Source organism: Amblyomma americanum, chromosome 3 (assembly GCF_052857255.1).
Source record: "Amblyomma americanum isolate KBUSLIRL-KWMA chromosome 3, ASM5285725v1, whole genome shotgun sequence".
Classification (NCBI taxonomy): Eukaryota; Metazoa; Arthropoda; class Arachnida; order Ixodida; family Ixodidae; genus Amblyomma; species Amblyomma americanum.
This window is the reverse complement of record NC_135499.1, coordinates 62,253,083-62,259,082: the sequence shown is the minus strand read 5'-3', so window position 1 is coordinate 62,259,082 and position 6,000 is coordinate 62,253,083.

Sequence of the window (6,000 nt, the reverse complement as noted above, 5' to 3'; positions counted from 1 at the left end):
ATAGAAATTCCGAACTGCTACTGACGGATGCGTTAAGATACGGATAGTCGCAGTGTGCAAGGGTCTTTTTAATGTACAAACCTACCCCTCCTCCTCGATTGTTCGAAATGCTGGGACGGGACAGAAATACATAATTGGGAATGTTACAGCTTTCACCGGGCATCAGCCAGGTTTCTGTAATGGTTATAACATCGTAAAAAAAGCTGTGCTCTGCTAGAAACGTACAAAGGCCGTCAAAATTTCTAGCTATGCTCCTTACATTGCAATGCAGTATGGTGCGTGATTCATTTAACGTGAGAAATTTATGAGTGGTTCGTACAGTCAGCATTTTGAATGAACTAGACTATAAGGCAGAGGTCGGCCTCTGTAGAAATTCGGATCACGTCCGAGTTGTCTGCTTTTCGCGCCAAGATCCGGCCACGAGATACCCATGCATACTTCCAGTTGTGAAGTTTCTTCGCCGCTATAGCCCTAGCAAGCAACACATTATACTCTGGGCAAAGATGTTCGTTTACGAACACGGATGTTGATCCAGAAATGCCAAGGTCCGATGTGATTAAGCGAGTTTTTTTTGCCGATTCGAGCAGTTTATCACGGGCATCACTTGACCTGAACTTAACGATGATATTCGATTTGTTACTGTTTTTTGTTGGCACTCGATGCACGAGGTCAATATCGTTCACCGTTATTTCCGCTCCCACCTTCGTGGCAAGAGCGGAGACAATGCCTGTCAGTGACTCGCTGTCAGTAGTAGGGATGCCTTTTAACTCAAGGTTATTTCTGCTACTCTCTTTTAACTCTCTTCCTATTTCATGAAGAAAAATTCCCTTCTACTCTGAACTGTTTTCCTGAAACAGCGGTAGTATTTTTGTGGGGTGCATGGTTCACAGGCAGTCGCGTAAAATAAGGTACAAAATAACTGGTGCCTGACATCATAAGATACCCTTGCGAAATGGAGAAGAAATTATCCTTTGAAGGAAAATGCACTATGATAAACGAGGAACTCAAACTACTACCCAACCCTGGCATGAAAAACGCAAATATGCCGCCACCCAAAGCATTCATTTTGCATTTCAAGTGTCGATGTGAAGATATCTCTTGTAGTCAATTAGAATTAGTTTCTAGTCGACGAAGACGAAGTTGTTCTGTATCAGAACGCTGCCTTCACGTCTCTGCAGTTTTTTGGTAATTTGTGCTATAATCAGGGAGGTGCCGCTCCCTTTTTGCCATGGCGATGAAAGTGGAGGCTGCTGTGCCTATATTGGAACCCGGTGGGTCGGCAGCAGCCGCCCAGAGGAAGCGCCTGCACCGCCCGAGTGACTCGAGCAGCCAGGGCACTGTTGTGTACTCGGTGCCAAGTGAGGACTCCTCGTCCTCGGCCGACGATGGTTTCATACCGGTTGTTGGCAAGAAGGCCAAGCGCAGACTGCGTCGACAAGCCGAATCGTCCTCATCGAGCACGTCAACGGTGTCCTCATCAAGAACGCCAACGATCATCACGGCGCGAAGTTCCTCAGCGCATACAGCCTTGTTTGTGCCGTTGAACTCAACGGGCAACTTGAAACTACTGAACAGGCAAGCCATCTCTATTTATCTGGAGAGCCTTGTACCGGGAGTCATAAAAGATGTCAGAATCAACCCGTTCAAAAACGTCATTTCTATTGATGTGGTGGAGCGAAGTTCACTAGAGAATTTAACCGCAATCACAAAACTCGGCAACATCAGTGTACGCCCCCTTATTCTCCAGGACAGCGGCACTACGGCTGGCGTAATCTACAACGTCGATATCGCCATCTGTGATGCAGATTTACCCATGTTGATCAAGCCGGTAACCGATGGCATTTCCATCATTCAAGTTCAGCGGTTAGGCAGATCTCCATGCATTTAGCTGACCTTCAAGGGTGACTGCATACCATCGTACGTGAAGGTTGGGCACTTTCGTAATCCAGTTCGACCTTTTGTGCCTAAGCCACTTCAATGCAGGAAGTGCATGAGATCGGCCACGTGAGCGGCGTCTGCATCAACTCCATCGTGTGCCCGCGATGCTCCGAGTCACACAGCGGTGATGTTTGCCGCGCGACTACCTTGATGTGCGCCAACTGCCACGGCCCTCATGACTCTTCCTCGAAAGACTGCCCCCGTCTAGAGACCGAGCAGGGCGGTACTGAAGCAAATGGTGCGAGACCATTCTACGCACAAACAAGCCGCCGCAAAGGTGCGACGACGTCGTTCGCGCCGCCGAAGGTCGTCAAAGAAAGCAGTCACATTTGACAATAATGCCCCAAACCCAACAGCAGCTTGTACGCCTTCACCAAAAACCGTACCAAATCAAGGGAGCCCGGCGCTTGGTGAGGCTGGACCTGCTGCCTCAGATGCAACTTGGCCACCACTGCCAACGCCTTCTACGCCTACTGCGTCAGGGATGTTGGCGCACTCAGGGCAGTGTGCAGCGCCTACGACTGATCCAGCCAACAGGCACAATCAAGGCCATGGCCCAGATATGCAAGTGCTTGCAATGCTCACGACGCTAATGAATGCCATGCGTGCTCTGCTTTCCAGCCTACACACGCCAGCAGCACATAGCGCACTTCAAGTGCTGGACGCGCTACATCCAGTTCTTCCGGCTCTACAGTAGACGGCATCATGGCTCTTTCGCACCTGTCTTTTCAAAAGAAAGTCAAGCAAGCTTTCATTTTCCAATGGAATGCTCGTGGGCTCCAGTCCCGGATTTTCGATTTACGGCACCACGTCTACGAGATGACTTCCCCATTCTTGTGATTTGTGAACCGAAGACCCCGGCAATTTTGCGAATATCCGGTTACGAGGCATTTTCATCACCCACGTGCAACAGATCCAGAAAAGTCATCGTCTACATTCGACGTGAACTTACATATGTGCAACATTCAGTTCCTCCGAACGAAGACAATCATTACGTTTGCCTGACAGTGAAGAGCCGTGACCTGACGTTTACGCTACTGGCGGTGTACTTGGCGCCATCAAGTCGTTTCGACGCCAGAAGGTTGAGTGGTTTATGGGAGCTACGCCTGCTCCGTGGGTTATTATGGGTGACTTCAATGCTCATCACACCATGTGGGGAGGCGTTAGAATGGACGTTAGGAGAAGACAGCTTGTGTACTTCGCCTCTGACCATGACCTCCAGTGCCTGAATGACGGAAGCCCGACCTATACACGAGGGGTGACTTATAGCAGCTGCTTGGACTTGACTTTCGTTTCAAAGTGCCTTAACAACAGCGTCCGGTGGTTTTCGGATGTAGAAACCCATGGCAGTGACCATATCCCAACCTATCTGATTATTACCGGCCATTCCACATTTTCCCCAGCCACGTGTAGGCAGCGCATTGACTGGACAGTTTTTAAATTACTTATGGAGGCTGCTTGCGCAGAGGGCTTCTCTACCGGTCTTGAACAAAAAATTAAGGAGGCCATGAAACACGCCACCTGCCCCTTTAACCCTACCGCTAACTACACCGATTTTGACTTCGAATTGCAGCGACTGCGATCACAACGGCGCAGGGCAGAGCGCAGATACCGACGCACAAAGTCGCGCCTAGACCTAAGAAATGCTAGGCGCATACAAAAGAAGATTCAGCGCAAAATTCAGGCACTGCAAACACAACGGTGGAGGATATTTTGCCAAACACTTGACCCACGGAAGCCTTTTTCACGCGTTTGGAGTGTAATTCGGGGTCTTCGCACGTACCCTCAACAGCACTACCCGTTCAAATCCGTAGAGCTCCACCAAAGGCGCAGTGTGGTGGAGGTAGCTGAAGCTTCCTGCGCAAGAATAACAGGCCCTCCGAATCCAGGCGCAACGCTGCACTGCAACAATGTTCCAGCCTCACGGGATTCTCGGATGGATGCACTATTCTCCATGGAAGAACTTGATGCTGCGCTGGCTTGTTGTAGAAGGACATCATCACCAGGGCCCGATGGTGTGACGTACTCCGCACTTGCCAATCTTGGAAAAGAAGCTCGACGGGCTCTTTTAGACACTTATAACAAGTCATGGACTGCGGGTATAGTTCCTCATGATTGGAAGACCAGTCGTCTGGTTCCACTTCTTAAGCCGGGGAAATCGCCGCTCGACCTTTCATCATACCGTCCAATTGCACTCGCCAGCTGCGTCGGCAAAGTCATGGAAAGAATGCTGCTCACACGCGTGGAATGGTACTTGGAGCGATATCAGATTTATCCAACCTTCATGTCTGGGTTCCGACGAGGCCGCTCTTCTATCGACAACGTGGTTGACCTTGTAACGTCGGTGCAGCACATCAAAAGTTCGAAAAGATTGACAGTGGCATTGTTTTTGGATATCAAGGGCGCGTACGACAACGTAACGCATCAGGCCATTTTGGACGCAATGGAAGCTGCTGATATCGGAGGCCGCACGTTCAGCTGGATACGCAGCCATTTATCAGAGAGGTCGTTTTCTGTCCTGACTGCGGACGGACCAACGTCCTTACACCGAAATTCGCGCGGAGTCCCTCAGGGTGGAGTGCTGAGCCCAGTTCTCTTCAACCTTGCTCTCATCGGCCTGGTCGACGTATTCCCACAAACTGCTCAGATCTCGGTATATGCAGACGACATCTGTATTTGGGCATCAGGGGTGACCCGTCCTCAAGTTTGTGCAAGACTTCAAAAGGCGGCATCGATATTGACATCTTATCTTCGCTTGCAGGGCCAGCACATTTCGACCGAAAAGTGTTCACTTGTGGCGTTCACAAGCAAAATGATGTCGCGCTACACCATTCGCATTAATAGTGAAAGCCATTCCCTATGAAAGCCCCAGATTCCTTGGCGTTGTCATCGACAGGAACCTCTCGTGGAGTTCACATGTCTACGACATGAGAAAGGGACTAATTGCGATTGTCCACGTCCTCTCCTTCCTCGGGGGAAAGTCCTGGGGCGCATCAGTGCGCTCTATGCTGCAACTGTACCGTTCCCTATTTCTGGGCTACATGCGGTACAGTCTTCCGATATTCAGTTCCATTAGAAAGACAAATATCAAGGCTCTTATAAGTGTGCAAGCGCAAGCTCTCCGTATCTGCCTTGGACTGCCTAAATGTGCATCAACAGCAGTAACTGTTCTTGTTGCCCGGGAACATCCGGTTACTACATACATTGCTGTTGACACCATCAGAACACATATTCGGCACCTCACACGGGTTCCCTGTCATCACCTCGCAACACTCCCAATAATTAGGCCGCGTACTGCATTCGCCAAAGTCATTGAAGCTCATCGCGCATATCTTCCATCGGAGTTCACCCTTGCGTCAAGACCGTGCTCACCCTTATGGAGTCTTCATGAACCTCGGGTTCACCTCTATATTTCTGGAATTACGAAGAAAGCTGGTGTATCACTACCCGCTCTCAAACAACTGACTTTGAATCACCTGCATTCTTACCACAGTCACTGCATACATGTTTACACCGATGGATCAGTTCACTCGACCAGTTCTGCGGGGTCGGCGGTGATACCGGCCAGATCCACCTTCATGAAAGTGAAGACGACCTAGCTGCAGCGATGGCGTAGAGGTAGAACGTCCGCCTCGCGTGCAAGAAGACCGGGGTTCAAATCCTGGTGCCGCGCAATTCTCCACCGGGTTTCAAAAAAAAATCCGCGTGTCGATGGAATCGCATAACCAGGCCTGGAGTGCGGCCTGAACTCGGTGACCAGAACCGACAACGCACTCTCTCACCAGAGCAGGATTTGGCCACCCTGGTGTAGTACTTGGCCACAACCTTCTATGATCAAACCAGTTAACCCTCGGCTCTCAGTCCCCAGCGGCTGCGGAGCAACTGACCACGGCGGCGGTCAGACCTGTGACGCAGCGGAGGGTGCTAAGAATCTCTGGCTCCGGACAGGCCGTCATTGTAATCTGAACCTGGCAACGTTTAACGCTAGAACTTTATCTAGTGAGGCTAGGCTAGCAGTGCTGTTCAAGGAACTAGCGGGAATTAAATGGGATGTGATAGGGC